Source organism: Sturnus vulgaris, chromosome 1, assembly GCF_052056855.1.
Source record: "Sturnus vulgaris isolate bStuVul1 chromosome 1, bStuVul1.hap1, whole genome shotgun sequence".
Classification (NCBI taxonomy): domain Eukaryota; kingdom Metazoa; phylum Chordata; class Aves; order Passeriformes; family Sturnidae; genus Sturnus; species Sturnus vulgaris.
In genome coordinates, this window is record NC_142243.1 from 63,733,184 (window position 1) to 63,749,880 (window position 16,697).

General features: G+C 42.5%; 1 protein-coding gene across 1 annotated transcript in view; it reads right to left on the reverse strand.

The window, feature by feature from the left end:
• The window catches only part of KCNG2 (potassium voltage-gated channel modifier subfamily G member 2), a 52,436-nt gene extending 37,016 nt beyond the window's left edge, over nucleotides 1-15,420 (reverse strand). The window contains exon 1 of the mRNA XM_088168429.1: nucleotides 15,282-15,420. The gene's annotated coding sequence lies outside the window, so the exon portion shown is untranslated. The remainder of the gene's footprint in view (nucleotides 1-15,281) is intronic.
• Between the last annotated feature and the right edge of the window lie 1,277 nt (nucleotides 15,421-16,697).

Sequence of the window (16,697 nt, forward strand, 5' to 3'; positions counted from 1 at the left end):
GCTTCCTCAGGTTCAGCAAGACCTACTGGACTCTGTGTGGTTCCACCAAACGAGAGGAAGAAGAGGAAGCAATATAGAAACCATTACAAAGGAGCCTTCTTGGCACTGAGTCTCAGATTATAGGGACAAACTGGGGACAAGATGAGAGAAAAGACAACATGTTGCCTCATTTCCACCTCATTTCACACTCCTTAACATATTTATTTCCAACCCAGAAAGACAGGAGCAATGAAGATTCCAGAACCCCAGCCAAGCCATCCCAGACAGACAGTGGTGAGGAATTTTACACAAGTTACAGACATATTAATTCCAAATTCTCCTGAAAGTGTCATAGTAGCTGCTGAGCACCTCCCTTATGGACATCTGCTCTTATGTCCATGCCACTTTTTAATGAGTGATCCCCTCAATCAAATCTTGAGCTCAGATTTTTCTAAAGCATGAATAACACACCTTTATCCATTAGCCTAGTTTCTGCTGCTTTCCTGAATCCTGAAAAGGCAAAGGAGTCACTTGAGCTATCTTTCCTTACTTCCCATAATCTGGTAGATCTCTTCTCCTTTTGAGCAGTTTCTTTACTCCCTCTCCAAACTATTCTTTGCTAGAGCAACACCCTTTTTCTTTTATTAAGGACCCTTTCACCCCAAATAAATGTCTTGCAGTATCAACCCACCGTGCATCAGTTCCAGCTTCTCATTACCGGACCCATTTTTCTTTCTGCAGACACCTGCATAATTACATTATGTGAAATAGCTTATATAAATCAGCAGTCATTGTCATATATTCCGAAAAATCGACCTGCAATTGTTATCTACTGCAAAACTTCATCCCAATTTTAGCCATCACATCCAAGCCATAAAGTAAAAGGTTGACTGAATACGGATTACTGAAACTGCATTTTGGAAACCAACTTGCAATTTATTTACCTAAATCCTACTATTGTGATCTCATCCTCATAGGCCTTGAAATTGATTTTTGAAACAATACTTTAATTACCTTTCTACCTGGCAAGTTTCCTTTGGTGCTTGGTTCAGAAGCTGAGATTGACCCTGACTTTTCATGTCTGGGTCTGTGCACTGGTGTTATCTGCTCTCCATCCTCGCTCATTGCAGCCCAACAGGATTCCTGAGTAACTCTTAGAACACAGGGCAACAAATGAAGCTTTCCTGATGCTTTCAACAAGCAATGACTAACAGCTCTTAAAATTATCAAAACAGTGGCAAAAAGAAATTATATTTAAGGTTACATTTTCACCACCTCCTTACTTGTACGTACAAAATACATCCACATAACTGTATCAGCTGTATTAGCTGTGCAGCTATTCAAATGCCTTTTCAAATGCATCTGTACACTGTCAAATGTGGATTTTTCATACCTGAATGACTGTAAACATACAAACTAGAAACCAACTGAAAATTTGGCTATTTAATCTAGAGGATATTGCATATTTAATAAACACATTCTAAGTTGCAACAGTGTAAATTATTGCTATCCCTTTAGACGTTTTCAGTTCTTTCATGAAAAGAAGCACATTTGATCCATTGAAAATGGATCTGGTCAGGGGCTATTATAAAATGCAGAATGTGCTTCCACAAACAGAACAAGCAAACTTGTGTAATTGTTACATTCATAATTTATTTCAGAGTCACTCCGTTTTGCTGACATATATCTATTCTTCTTAAAACCTTTTCCAATTAGTTGTTTTATGTTCCAGTAAAGGCTATCTTTAATCTCTCATTTCTTTCTGTTTAATTTTGAATATTTCACTGCTTGAAACTTCCAGTGACTATCTGCAATAGTTACATTTAACCTTCCACATGCCCTTTTTTCTCATACAACTGTTTGCCTTCTAGGACACGGACTGGTATCAAACTTCCTTTCTTTTGGTTAGGCTTCTTTCCTAGTGCTAAGTAGCACATGTACCCCTTAGGCTTTCAGTTTACTAAATTAACTGTCAGCACTTTATATGATCCCTCAACTTCTTTTCCCTCCACAGATCTATCCCATTTCATTATCCTTGGCAGTTCTAAAAACTTCCAAAATTTGGTCTGCTGAAATTCAATACTAATGCAAGAGGACATAAGGTGCACCCTGACAAGAGATAATTTTAAATTTTGAGCACGCCTCTCTAATTAGCCTTGCCCAGTCTTACTTTGTCTGTCATTCAATGCCTAGAAGTAGAACTTGAGAACACTACACAAACCCTAAAGCCAGAAGTGCGTTCTTTCCCTAGAAAAATAGATACTTCTTTCCATTTCTGAACAGTTCTCCTCATCACTTTTTCAACGACTCTTAGTGAAATTACATTAGCTGACTGCTTTGCCTAAGGCAAATGGATATAGATTATTTCAGCATCTTTTTTCCTTCTAGAGGGTGAGGTCAATAAATTTTATACTTGACTAGCAACATGCTGCAAAGTCAAAATTCAAAGAAATATTCTGCATGCCTCCTGCTCTAATTTTTGCTTTAGTAAAATTAGTACTTCTTATGTTGTCTTGAAACACGAAGAATAATTGCGTGTGGTCATAAAAGTGCACAGGAAAACAAAATCTGTCAATTACACTGAGCTATTTTTGACATATCTGGCCTTGTGGGTCTAATCCAACTATATCACTCTATTTAAGTCAGTCACTTACTATCAGTTGCTTGCCAGCTCCTGCAGTGCTCCATGACTTCTTCTAGGTGACTCACAGAGAACGAGATCAACCTTAAGGTAGCTTCAAATGACAAAAAATGTGCAACTTGCCAGAACAAACACAATTTCTCTTTCTCCTGAGCCCCAGTCTCATCCCACCTGTGCCTCCCTGTTCCAGAACATTCAGAATAGGAGGAAGGAGGTTATTTGAAGCATCAGCCTGCAGGTGTTTCCAAGATGCATCCATGATTAAGCAAAGATTTTCCTTTGAATTTGTCTAGCTAAAGAGCAGATGAAATTAAATGGACATTTTCTTTCCCTCCATGATTTTATCTTTTGCATTTACTTACTTCTGAAATGCTTTCCAAATGTTTTCTCAGGGTTTGGCCTAAAATCTTGATATGCTGCCTCCTAAAATTCTCCTCAAACATATGTTATTTGCCTTGAAGTTGATAGTGTCTTTCCACTTCAGAAAAAAATCTTCAGTTGGAGGCACCATGAGATTCTCTATTTCCAGACCAAATCCATTCAGTTATCAAGGAAAGAATTAGGTCTTCTCCAAAACCCATTCAGGGCACCTAGAGAGGAAGCTGATCTGCTAAATCAGGAGCTGCTGCTTTCCCCAGCGCCTTTTCAGAGCTGAGCTGCCATATGCTGCTGCCTATCCCTGCTGCACTCCCATCCTCTCTGGAGGAAACCAGCTCTGTGTACTTCACTGGCTCAGCCTTCCCCAGAATGGGATGCACTTTACTTACCTGCAGGCTGGTGTCTTCTGGCCCCCACCCCAAGGCACAGAAGCACGTTTTTGGTGTGTTGGGCACCCTTCAAAGGAGCAGGTGCTTCTTTCCTGGACACATTGCAGCAGGTGATGCCACAGGGACACACGAGGGTCTATGGCAGGCTGAGTCACAGACACAAAGTGACTGGTGGAGGGAGGTGACAGACTCGCTCCTTGTGTGATGCTCTTTTTGTTTCTGGTTTCTTGTGAGGAGCACACAGGGTTGAGGAGGTGGAGGGAAGTCACAGTGTTGTTCTGATTCCCTTGCTCTGCATCAAGGGAGCAGGAGGATAAGCAATGGGAGAAGAGCTCTGCTAGGCCCAGCCTAAATCTATCCCTGTAACATGTTTGAAAGAACAAAAGCTTCAGTACATGTCATTGGGGCTGAGCAGTACCTTCTGCACAAAGAGAGACTCCTTGAAGAGTTCTGTGACACCAGTGCCCACCAGGAGCCAGGACTGTCTGGTGCAATAAAGAGCTCTTACAGCCACGCATGCACACAACCATTTCCAGCCTTCCCCTGGCTCAAAAAGCTTTGAAATTAAATTCCAGCCAAGACTTCCCTCTTGCAGTCTCACCTAAGCCTTCTCTCCAGCCACATCCTGCATGCCAGATCATAGCAGGCATTCCTAACCCCCGGCTGCCCTCCTTGTCCTCCCCTCTAAAGGGACTTTGGCACCACTTTCCACACGTTTTCCCTCTGCAAAGCTACAAGGGTCTTGCCTCTCATGCTCATGCCTGCCACTCTACTCAAAAAAATAATAAAAACCAAAGGATGGAATGTGGGTGGGAAATAAAGCCTGATAAATGAGACTGCCTTTACATAACTACAAAGCCCTAATCATAACTGTACTAATATACTTATTCCTGTGCTGTTGAGAACCCACTGGTACAGCAAAAATGTAACACTGGCAAATAAGCAACACAAAAATGTGTTAAAATCCATCACTGGATCCCTGAAAACCCACATGTTGTTTCCTGGCACTCCAACATTTACCAGTTGGCTCAGATGAAATTATGGAAGAGGCAGAGGGACGCTCTTTTCCTTATCACACTCATTCATTATCTTCCATCCTCACCATCACTGTACAAAACACAAGCTCTGTGCCACCACCAATGCAGGGCACAATGTCATGCTCCCTGCTGCCATTGCTTTTCATCCAGCCCCTACACGGGGCTGAGGAGTCCATTCAGAAACCTGAAGTCAGGCATTGTCCATCCTAGCTGGTAAGGACCCACACCTTTATTCAGAGACAATCCCATGAATATGCAGCTGGTGACAACAGAGGACAGAAAATAATGCAACCTGTACAGATAAACAGCCTGAACAATGTTATTCTACTTTAACCTAGCGCTATTTTAAGTCAAAACACCAGCCTGTGGTAATTTTAACTTATTTTAAGTGAAAGTGGATCATTATTTTATGACTACCTGAATACATTTAATGGCCAGCTGAAATTCCAGCAAGGGATGGCTCGAAGCTGGACCATGCCTACTAGTTTTCATGGTGGAAATAGGATGACAAAAGCAGTAGTTAATAGAGCACTTCATTGGAAAGTTCAAAGAACCTTATACTGCACATTCATGATGTATCCTGCTCTTGGGAGCAGTTTGCCCCCAAACCCCGGTGCTGCATTTTAATTTGCATTCTGAAAACAAAGGGTCTGATTTCTTTTATACCCTTCTTATGCTATTGAATTTAACTTAAGCTGTGTCTCTTGCTTCAAGATTTTCCTGGGCAATCTCCAGTGATGCATCGGTAATACTTAAAAATTGTAGAGTAGGATCTTTTGATGGTACAATTACTTTTTCTCTTTAATAATGGTCCACTTTTGAGAATGCCAAGAGTGGTATAAAGGATGTCAAGGAAATAAAAACGTGGAGGAGGAATCATGTCACTAAACTTCGATAGTTTGAATGTGCTTGAAAAATCTTGTTGACCAAGAAGGAAGCAAGAAGAGCCCAGAGAAATGCTGACTCCTGAGGCTTCAGAAAGGAATCAGGTGGCTGCCACTATAAATGACAAATCCTTATCTGACTTTGGTTCTTCACACTGATGCATCCATAGAGCAATGTGCCCCTCTTATTACACTGTTTTATAAGAAGCTCAATTAATCCAGTTTATTAAAAATATCATAGTATGAGTTTTGGATCATACACCAGTCTCTCTCACTTAAGCTAAAGGCGAATCCCTCCATTTGAGGAATAAATAAATTCTAGATAATCTTAAAAAAAATAAAATGCCAGTATTTAGAATTGTAGGAGGTTGTTGAACAAGGACTCATGTTTGATATGAAACAAAAAAAAGCATGCATATCCACATGTGCAGCATTTGAACAGGTATTATTTGTCACAGTCTCCCACGGATGCTATCAGAGCTTACAGAGAAACACAACGGTTATTAAAAATGATTCACCACAATTATTAACATGACAAAGCACAAGAACCAGGGAATTAGTCATTAGAATGAATGAGATTTGATAAATAAAAGGCTTTTCAATGCTCTATAAGGACCCCTTACTTTTTGTGAGCCCATCAGCTCCAGGACACCAACACACTCAGCAGTTTGTTTGTGTGAACTACTCATGAGGGGTCCCTTCCAACTCATACTGTTCTATTATCCAATGTCACTGGGATAGTGCAGAGAAGCCACCAATCTTTGATTGCAATTGCTCAGTTAAAATTTTCACCTACAGAAAACACAGTACTGCTGTGCCAAGTCCAAGTTAGTGCATGGTTTGAAGGTATTTATGCTGATTCCCTTCCTGCAGGAGGAAAGCAGAGCTTGCCAAAGTGACTTCCAGATTGGAAGTGCATCCCTGATCATATGTGTCTACAAACAGACCAAGTTGGGCAGTCCTGAGGCTGCTCTCACTTGACCCAAGTGGGGAACCATCATCTTGGAACTCAGAGTGGAAGAAGAAAGCCAAGTGAGTATCACCTATTTTAACTGAAAAGTAATTGGGCAAGAACACCAGCAGATTGCAGTGGAAATTGAGAAGCCATAGAACAAACTGTTTTCATGGACTCAATGATCCTTGTGGATTCCTTCCAACTCAAGAGATTCTATGATTCTAAGGGTGAAGTCTGTCAGGATTAGACAATGAATGTAAGCTCTTTTCACAATTTTTTATTTTAAAACTAGACAAGAAATAAAATCAGAAGTTTTACTCTTGCTTGGTCCAAGGGTGGTATGTTATTAATCCATAAATCTGAGGGTTTTAACTCTAAACCACTGCACAAGTACAAAGAAATACAAGTACAAACACCAGGACTGAGGCATGCTCTCATTTACACAGAGGTAAAGGTCTGGACAGGCTCCTTTGATTCACCTCAGCACGCCAAGAAGAGCATTTCTCTGCCATGCAGCCAGGAATTGCTCCCAATTAAGAGCCCTGAACAGCAGTCTGCAGAACAAGTTCCAGTCACTCCACTGCCAGAGGAAGCCTTCATGGTGTGAAGCCTCATACATTCACCAGGACAGGCTGAGCTCAAAATCAGGCTTTTAGGGAAACATGAAATGCAATACTAAACTGAGAAATATTTTAGTGACATTTACATTGAAGAATATACACGTGAAAGAGGATATTCACATTCTACAATCACAAAATGCTGGGACTCTAAAGCCTGGAGAGTATGCTGCTCCTGCTTCTGGTGGATAAAGAAAAGGTTGTGCATGCTGTGCATTTCCCAGCCTCATAGGACTCAGTCTTTTGTTTCAAAATCAGTAGAAATGAAATGGAGCCTTATACCTCCTTCTAGACTACTCAAACTTGTCATGAAAAGACTTTTCAAAATTTCTCTTTTTTTCTCTCTCTTTCATATGTAACCCTGATCAGCTTCCTTAATTCATATATAGTTTTTTGCAGGCTTTAAAGCCATACTCAGAAAAGTCCTTCCTGAAACACCTTTGATGATTTTACAGTATATAATAACATTAAAAACTACTCCTCAAAGTCTGAATAAATGACCTTGAAAAACAAAATAGACAAGAATATGGTAATAAAATTATTCTAGGTACAGAACTTAAAACAAATCAACCTTACCTGATCCGGAACTAGTGACTAGAGTTGTTCCTGCCTTCTTGTAGGCTGAATAGAGGAGACATTCTTAAGGAATTGATGTGACTTTCCCTTAAACAGTGAGCACAAATTCAGCTGAATGCAAGCCGGAAAAGACCCTAAAACTTAGCTGGGAACTTGCACTGAATAAATTAATTTGAGTGCTTGTATAGAAACTGTGTCTGATTAAACATAACAGGGTCACGATTTTACTGTGTGCTCCTGTACAGTGAAAGCCATCATATAAATGATACCATTGAAAGGGAGCATACTCATGCACATCAATAGAAACCACAGACAAGTCTCTTGTGGCTTCACTGATTGCTTAAGCCTGGCATGTAAGGCTGGTCATTATTCTGGGCACAGAGGTAAGTTCAGAAATATGTCAACACGCATTATTGCAATCAACATGCGTTAGTGTAGATCAGCGTGCATTGTTGTAGTCAAATTTAACAGCTCAACTGAACAACGAGGTCTTGCAGTTTGGGAAGATGGCAAAAGGTCCAGTAATGGTCACAAAGTGGTATTAGCTGTCCATGGAGACATGTAGCAGGTCTCTGCCATCAAAGTATAACTGCAAATTCACTGCAAGACTCAGTCTTGATGGTCTACCATAATCTTCATTAACTTGAAGTACATTATAGTGATCTACAAAACCAATAATTTCTGATATCAGAATTAGAAACTAAAATTTATGAGATGTGCTCCACGTCCTGGGAAATATCTGCTTTTTCAAGCATTTATTCCTTAACTTTGGAATATTATCAAAAGCAGTTTGTGAAGGAAGAGAATTAATTTGTGAGAATCAAGTAAAAATTTCATCTGGAAAGGTCAGAATAAAGTAGAATTCTAACCCATACAGACTTTAGCCTTGGGATAATGTTTGAAAAGCTCTAAAGAGGCTTGAGTTTCACTCAGAGTTTTGTTGAAATAATTTATATGGTGATTGCAGAGTCTCCATAGAGGCTCTGGCTTCCTAGCTTTACCAGCTGAAAAAAAATTGCACTGATAATCTGAAGGAAAGCAGCTATTTTTCCTCATGTCTGTTACAATCAGTTCAGCATGGAGTACCTGGGAATCTCACGCTTCACTCTGAGAAGTTCGAAAACCCCTCATCTTTCCTCTAGCTCAGTCTATCCTCCATCCTATTATTTAAAATGTTCAGTGATTCACAGTGTTGACAATGCACTTTCTCTAGCAATTGTTTCCACCTCATTTCCAAAGCAGGATGTTCTTATTCTTAGAAACATATTAAACCCCCCCATTAAAAAAACAAACAAACAAAAAACCCCCAGAAAAACAAAGTCCGAAACCAAACAAAACTCCAGAGATTTTTTTTCTATACACTACAAAAATCTGTCCACCATTATGATAACCAGCTTCAGACAGTGGGACAGGTTCCTGGCTGGCACTGCCTTACACCACTCAAGCAAACAGCACGACCTAGACCCATTAATGGGAATCACATATTGGTCCCTTCATTAATCCACATCACTTGTGTGGTTAAACCAGCACATTCCCATTGTTGTTGACCCTGAATGTGGTGTTCTTGTATTATTGCTGTAAACAAATACAGAGTTTAGCTGTGAATGAACTCCTCCCAGCTCAGGCCAGTAACATCCCAGGAATGCCAAAGGCACCTGGACCAGGAATGGTACACAGCACAGAAACCAGGGCTCACAATCCATGTACTGCCATAGCAGGGGAGGGACCAAGGGGGAAGAGAAGGTAAAAGGGAGAGACTCTGAAAGGATGCAGATGTTTACACCCTTGAAGTCACCATAGCAAGCAGATCTGCACTAAGAGATACCTGTTTTCAGACAAATGGGTATCCAGGCACTATTTTCCTTGGTTCAAAGCTGGTTTGATGTGACAAACATTTAAAAGCGGTAGTGTAGGTCCACTTCTAACTCGAGAAATTAAAAAATCAATGGAAACAAGCTTCCATTTGAGGATTCAGTTCTGTTCAACACCCTGGACAGCTAAAATCCCAACGTCTCAGAAATGTGCTAGACTTGAAGAAGTTAGATTTTCAGGAGTACAGGGCTAGGTAGAAAAAAATTGTCTTCACAGCTGTGCCAAATCCCTGGAGGATGATTTATCCTAAATCTGGTTTACTTCTCCTTCTTTTTCCTTAATATGTCCAGTTTCTCCTTAAGTATTCTAAAATCACTTTTAAAATAATTTTAAAATTTTAAATAATTAAAAATCATTTTAAGATGTCTTGTAACTCAGACAGTGGGGCAAATGTGCACAAAATTATGATATGAGGAATCTGGCTCACACAGCCAATACACAACTGCTCCAAGTACATCTAGGAAACCTCGTTGTCAGTCCATCCCAAGAATGTGTCTGAGTAGATACATTAAAAGAAACCCCAACAAACACTGCAAGATGCAAGGAGATATATAATAAATAAATAAACATGTTTATAAATCCTCTCCAAAGTTCCCAGAGGACCGTGCTCAAATCCCAGGTGTACCAAACAAAGCCAGAATAGTAGTGGGCTTGGCAGTGTAGTCAGACTTCATGATCTTAAAGGTCTTTTGCAACCTAAACGATTCTTTGATCCTGCTGTGTGTCAGCACCCGTTTTCCCCTAAGGAATGATGGAGTTCAGGCAGAGAATGAAATCACCAGCAGGGCCCCAGCTGCTCCCATTCACAAAGGGTGAGTAGTGGGCATCCTGGCACTACTCTGCACACACACAAAGATGGATCTTACCCATTGCTCCCTGCCCACTTGGTATCAGTCTATTTATTTTGTTCACAGAACCGTTTATAAATGGCTGAGACAAACAGCTGTAACTCAACTGCCAAAAATCCCCCACAACATTAATATTTACTAAGTGCTTCTTGTGGATACCATCTCAGTCTAAATATTATTTGTATCTTCAAGAAGCTCAAAGCTCTGAATAAGAAGATGAGCATAATCTCCATAAACATCAATATGTATAATTTTTCTTCTTGAAACAACACTGAAAGGATACATTTTTAATGCTTTATTTTTGTTTCATCTCGGTTGTTTTAATATTCCTAGAATCTTCAGTACATTTTTTCTTTTAAATGCTCATATCCTTTCCCATTTGTCAAACATTGATTTACCTCCTGCAATTTGTGCAGAACTCTAACACACTTTAGTTGGATCTCTTGTTTTCAATAAGCATCACAAATTCTACTGAGAGCTCAGAAAGACACTGTTCACCAAACACAGAACATGGAGAACCATTGATCCTGCAGATATCCTGCAAACATAGTAGTTTTACATTTATTTTGACCAATAGCTGGCATCACAGTTTACAGTCTTAATTATCCTTATTTTTAAAGTAGTTATTTACAACCGTAAAAGAGAAGAAAAAAGAAATCATTTGGGACCTTTTCTGCTCAGGAATAGGAATAGACTAGAGTGGCTTAATTCAATTACAGTAATTGAAATTCCTCCTTCAGCTTTTTGTCACTTGGAAAAAATACAACAAACCTCTGATTTGCTTTAAAGATTTAGATTTTAACACCAGATGTTTGTGAAATGGCAATTTTGTTGGTAGAACCTGAACAATTATGACAGATGCCAGTTTATGTTAAGATGCTGGGAGACTGCATACTTCTTAATTCTAGGGTGAAAAAACAAAGAGATTTTAAATATTTAATAAGAAGAAACATGCTCCAGAAATTGCTCTTCATGCATCTAAGGTTAGTGAAAGCATTGGAAGTTTGAAGATGTAAAGCACTCATCCTAAAGCACATCAGCATTCAGCAAACCATCACAGATGATTTTTGAGTTGACAAGGACGGAAGGACAATATTAAGAAAGCAGAGTGACTCTAGCCCCTCTCTCATCTTAAATAACATAGGAGTGTCCACTCTCTCTGTTGGGAAGTCAGGGAAAAGCCACTGATCTTTCATCAGGCACTACGATCAGCACCAGAGCCTTTACAAACATTGCTTTTCTCACTCAGCTCGCCGTTTAACCACAGTGCACAGAACCTTAATTTGCAGTCCAGTGAGGAACACAAAAGTGAGTAGCAAGGAAAAAGTCCCCCACAGGCAAAACACTACACAAGAGGAACAGAAGTAGCAGACTGACCCTGACTTTCCATGGGGCTAAACTGCCCCTTGAAATGGAACATGCATGTGGTGCAGAGGCAGCATACACCAGGGAAGCAGTACCAAGTAACTTAAAGTTGTCAGGTTTAATTAACTGGTTCTCAAAAATGTCTGATGCAAACAAAGCATTAAAGTCCCTTGACTGATGATGACACCTCTTATAATCTGATGAAGACATTCATATGAGTAGGGAAACACCAAGTCAGGTAACCCAAAACCGGTATCTTAACTGAGCAAATAAGTTACTCCACGCAATTCAAGGCACACTGAGTATTTAAAGAGGTACCACCCCAGAGCTGATAGGTTTCTTCACTTTTATAGTAGAGCTACAAAACATTTGAAAAGAAATAATCTCAGTCCTTATCACCTACATGCATCTGAAAGTTTTTGAATCCTCAACTGAAACCCATCTATATCACAGGTAACACTCTGGTCCTTGACTGCTCATGTTATTTTTAAAAGAAGAGAAAGACTCCTCAATCACTCAGACATTTAAAAAATTAGGAGTTTCCACTATCTCCAGTTTCCTGTTCCTTCTTTTAGTACCATTTAAATTGAACATTTAGTCTTAAAATGTTGCCTTAAAATGTCAAATCAGTCTTAAAATATTGCCTCTTTTTCTTTCTTGCAAACAATCTGAGTAGACAGAGATCAAATCCATCTCAATCTTTTCCCCAGTTGCTCAAAACAAGCAATCAAATAGCTGTGTGCATGCAAGCTCACAAGCTAAAAGCTATGCCGAGCATTCAGAAGACAATACTCTGGAATAATTCCCCACCTGGGTACTCACCCAGTACCAAGAGTATCAGTGCACAATATTAGCACAGGTACAGCTGCAGCATCGTCAGATCCCACCACCTTTTCTGGCTCTAGCTTCTCCAATTAGACTAATCTCATGCTGGAGAAGTCCAAGGGTTTCCAGAGTGTCTAAAAATCCATCCAACACTGGCTTGATTACTGATCCTGTCTGACTGCAGACAGTGCTGGGTTCAGTGCACTGTCTCATTACCTGGGGGGTAATTTCTTACAGGGTTCTGAAATCACAGTCAGGCATTTAAAAGGATTTCTCCCAGAATCAAACACAATGACAAAGGAAAGGGAAATATGAGGAGTATCCAAGGACCATCACAGTCCTGGCTAAGTTCAGCAAAGAAATGCAATTCAAATGAAACTCTTCTCTCATCTGTTTTATCAACACGGAGCTATTAAGGGGAAATTAAAGAAATAAATTCACACGTTTTAGGTCTTCAAAACCAAAGCCGGGATGTATTAATGGGGGCCCTCACAATAGACCCAGGCACCGTAGGAGTTAGTCATACAAAGGGCTGTGTCACATTTTAAAACTGACCTGAAACTTTTCTTTCTGTGCTGTGCTCCATACTCAAGTCCGAAGTGATGGCAAGCGTTTATTGACAGTTAATGCAGTGCTCCTGCGATGTATTATTAGGCACAAGCCCAGAGGCACAAGGCCAAGTGCTGTTAATCTCTTGGTGAGTGCCATAGTGTCTCAGATATGCACTGCCTGAAAATATCCAGTGATATGGCTAATGTTTTTTAAAAGGCAGGAGTCTTGAGTTTTGACAGAAACTGATATACTGATTAACCCACCAAAATAAAAGTATAATGGAAAAAGTTCTGCAACAATTCACCCAGTTTCTAATCCCTGTTTCCCCACATCAGGAGTGATGTACCAAAAAAGTACTACACTCCTTTGCCTTGCCTCATGCTTTACTTCAGCAGTGTCAAATCAGATCTTTCTTGCTTGGCTAAAAACCTTTCCAAAATAAGTGAAAACATCTATCAGCTTTCACCCAAGGGAAATGAACTGCTGAATATTCAGTCATAGGTTTCCTTCCAAATGCTCTGCTTGTTTGTTTTAGAGAAGCCTTAAGAAGGGCAAATAAAAGGTTTGAAATCCTCTGAGCAAAGCTGACTTCTTTTTCTGAAGGTCACCCTCAAGTCATTTCAGAACCGTGGAAACAGCCAGGGGAGGGATAAGCAGACTCAAAAGACATCTTTTCTTCTTAAGCAACTTTGGTGCTTCAGGCTGGACTAAAAAAAAAGCCCTCAGGTGGAGTTTTGCTACGTTTTATGGACCTATCCAATTTTACCCTGGGGAGAAAAATTCAGTAAGAAGTTCTTGCAAAAGTATCTGCTGCACAAGTGCTTCAAAGAAAGGAGACATTGCCTTTTCAGAAAGACTCGACTAGAAGTGATCAGGCTCGTCAAGGGTCTCACAGGCAGGTACCTTCTTCTTTGGGACAAGCCTTAACCACTGTTTTCAGGGTCAGTGCCAAAGCTGGAATACTCAAACCATACGATGTAGATCTGCATCAAGACAGCCCCTTCATATTCCTTCAGAATTTATGGTCTGATCATACTACTAATATGCACTCAAATTGATAGCAATGAATTTAGCAAACATTAACTATGACTGCCATGCCTATTCAGAGCAAATTTTGACTAGGATCCAGACTGAAAATCATAATCACTTTAGCTAAACATATTATTTAGGAGATGTTGCAGCCTGACTAAAGACTTAATTTTGTGTAAACCTTGAGAAAGACCCGAGAAACCAGCGGCAGCTCTACCTAAGAAAAACCTACAGGATCTGGGGCCCCTGTGCAGCTCCATGCACGGGCACACCACGGTCATCCCTGTGACAGCTCCGCACACCCCGTTCCCGTAGCGAAAGCGAATCGCCACCCAAAATCCCCGAGCAGGCAAGCGAACAAAGCAGCGCTCCGGGGCAGCCCGGGCAGGGCAGCGGCTGCTCCCCGGCACAGCTCCCGGCTCCGCAGCCCTTTCCAGCCCCGTTACCTTCGGCCGCGGTGCCGGGCACGGCACGGCAGGGCAGGGCAAGGCAGGGCACTGCCCCGGGCCGGGGCGGCCGCGCTTGGCCCCGGCTCTGGCAGCGCCCCTGGCTCCGCGCACGGCCCGGGCAGGGACGGACGGGACCCGGCAACTTGGCGCACGGTGCCACGGCGAAGTTGTCGCCACCCAGCGCCATTCCCTCGCCCAGCGGGTGCCTTCGGCCCGCAGCCCCTCTCACCTCAGGAGCTGCCTCCTCCCCGCCGGGACCGGGCACGGCGCCGGCTTCTCCCCGCTCCATCGCCTCGCCCCGCTCCCGGCTCGCTCGGGCTGGCGCGGCCCCGCTCGCCGCCACCGCCACCGCAGCCCCAGCGCCAGCCCCGGAGCGCCGCCTGCCGCCGGGGCACGGCCCCCGCCAGCCCCCGCTGGCCCCCGCCACCCTGCGAGCCCCAGCGGCGTTCAGCTTTCATTCACAGCTTTAACCGGCAGCCCCCTCCCCTGGCCGGGGCAGCGCGGGCCCCGCAGCTCCCGTGAGTTGCCCGAGCGCTCAGCCCGAGCCCGGCCGTGCCGCGCTCGGAGGCGGCGAACGCGCTGTCCCGGGCGCCGGACCTGCGCTGGCTGCGCTGCGCTCCCGGCTGAGCTCCCCGCTCCGCTTCGCTCCGCGCCGCCGGCAGGTGAGCGCTGCCAGGCGCTCCCCAAGGCGGGCAGACGGAGCCTTTCCCGAGTTTCTGCCCCGGAGCCCGTCGGGGAGGCGGGAGCGGTGCCCCGGCAGAGCGCGGCTCGGCTCGGACCCTTCCCGAGCGCTGGCGGGGTTGGCGTGTGCCGGGGCTGCCAGGAGCCCTCGGGGGGCAAAGCGGGGGGCGGCGTTCACAGACGCTCGGGCAGAGACATCATTACCGGGCCGGAGGTCTCCGATCTGCGAGCGGGCGCTTGGGGGAACGGGAAGCCTTCGGATGCCGGCGTGAGCGCTCAGGCTCTGCCCGCGCCTACACCGCATGGACACCGCCGCAGGATGCCGCTCCAGCAGGCAAACAAAAAGCACACCACACTCGTAACTTTTATGGTTTTTAGCAACGAGGATGCTCTACCCCGACTCCTCCCTCTCCTCCCCTCAACCCCCATCGGTACCAAGTTACAGCCTATTTGTAAGGATCGAAATGCATCTCCTGAGGTGTCTCTTTTACCTCCTGCCAGCTTTTTTCAAAATGCCTCTGTAGCTAGTACCTGACTCCAGATTGTTTGTCAATCTTAACGCATTTTTAAAAAAAAATTATTTAAATCGGATTTTGGCATTCATTAATTTTAATATTTGGTGTGTTTTCTTAATATTTTCTTCGCTTCCTCTTGGGGGAAATTCTGGTTAGTTTTGGCATCTGTCGTGATTTTTGCCTCTTAATACTGAAGCAAAGATTATGTGTGTATTAATGAGTTTCTTTTTTCTGGATCAGGTGTAAGAATTTATTAGGTCAACCTTGATAAAAACTGTCAGTCCCAAGCAGCCCCTTGTCTCTGCAAGGAGCCAACCCTGTCTCAGAGAAAGCAGGACATAGTTCTGCCTATAGTATCTATAGCTATTAGGGAGGTTCTCTTTGTACATGTATATGCATTTCATGGTTTTTACTAATTATTGCTTGCATCCACTACAAAATCTATCACATTTCAAGGCAACAATTCATTGTTCTTGAAGTATTTGGTTTTCAAGATAGCAGTGAAGAAATAATTGGCAATTTAAGTGCATTGCCTTCTAATTTCATTTCATACTCTGTTTGTCTAGCATTATTTAAAGACAAACAAACAGGACCTTGCTCATGTCCTTCTCAGCTCCGTTTCAGCACTGCTTCTTGCATGCTCTCCATGAATCACTCCCCCCTGCTCTCCCACTGAAGTCTGGAAGCGAGATAGGCATCACAATATCTGACCTTGTTTGTGTCAGTGTTAAAGAACTATTTGAAACCACTTGTCTTTCTCATACAGCAAGACCATTTTATTTTCATTTTTTGCTGCTTGACAGCACAGATAGCCTGGAACATATTTCCCCTGGCATGAGATTTTCATGCAGTAACTTTCCTGTGCCAGTTCTGTTTATTTATTTAGCATGAATTTATCCCACCTGCATATGGCTTGTATTTCCTCAAAATAATCTGTGTTTAACTACATGGAGGTATGTATTTCTTTCTTTCCCCCGCTCTAATTCCTAATAAGCAATTTGAAAAGGCTATGGAGATTAGGACCTCACTTCCATTTGAAAACTGATATGGTAATATTATCGTCAGAGGTTACACTTCAGCTTGCACTGGAAATTAGTTGTACATC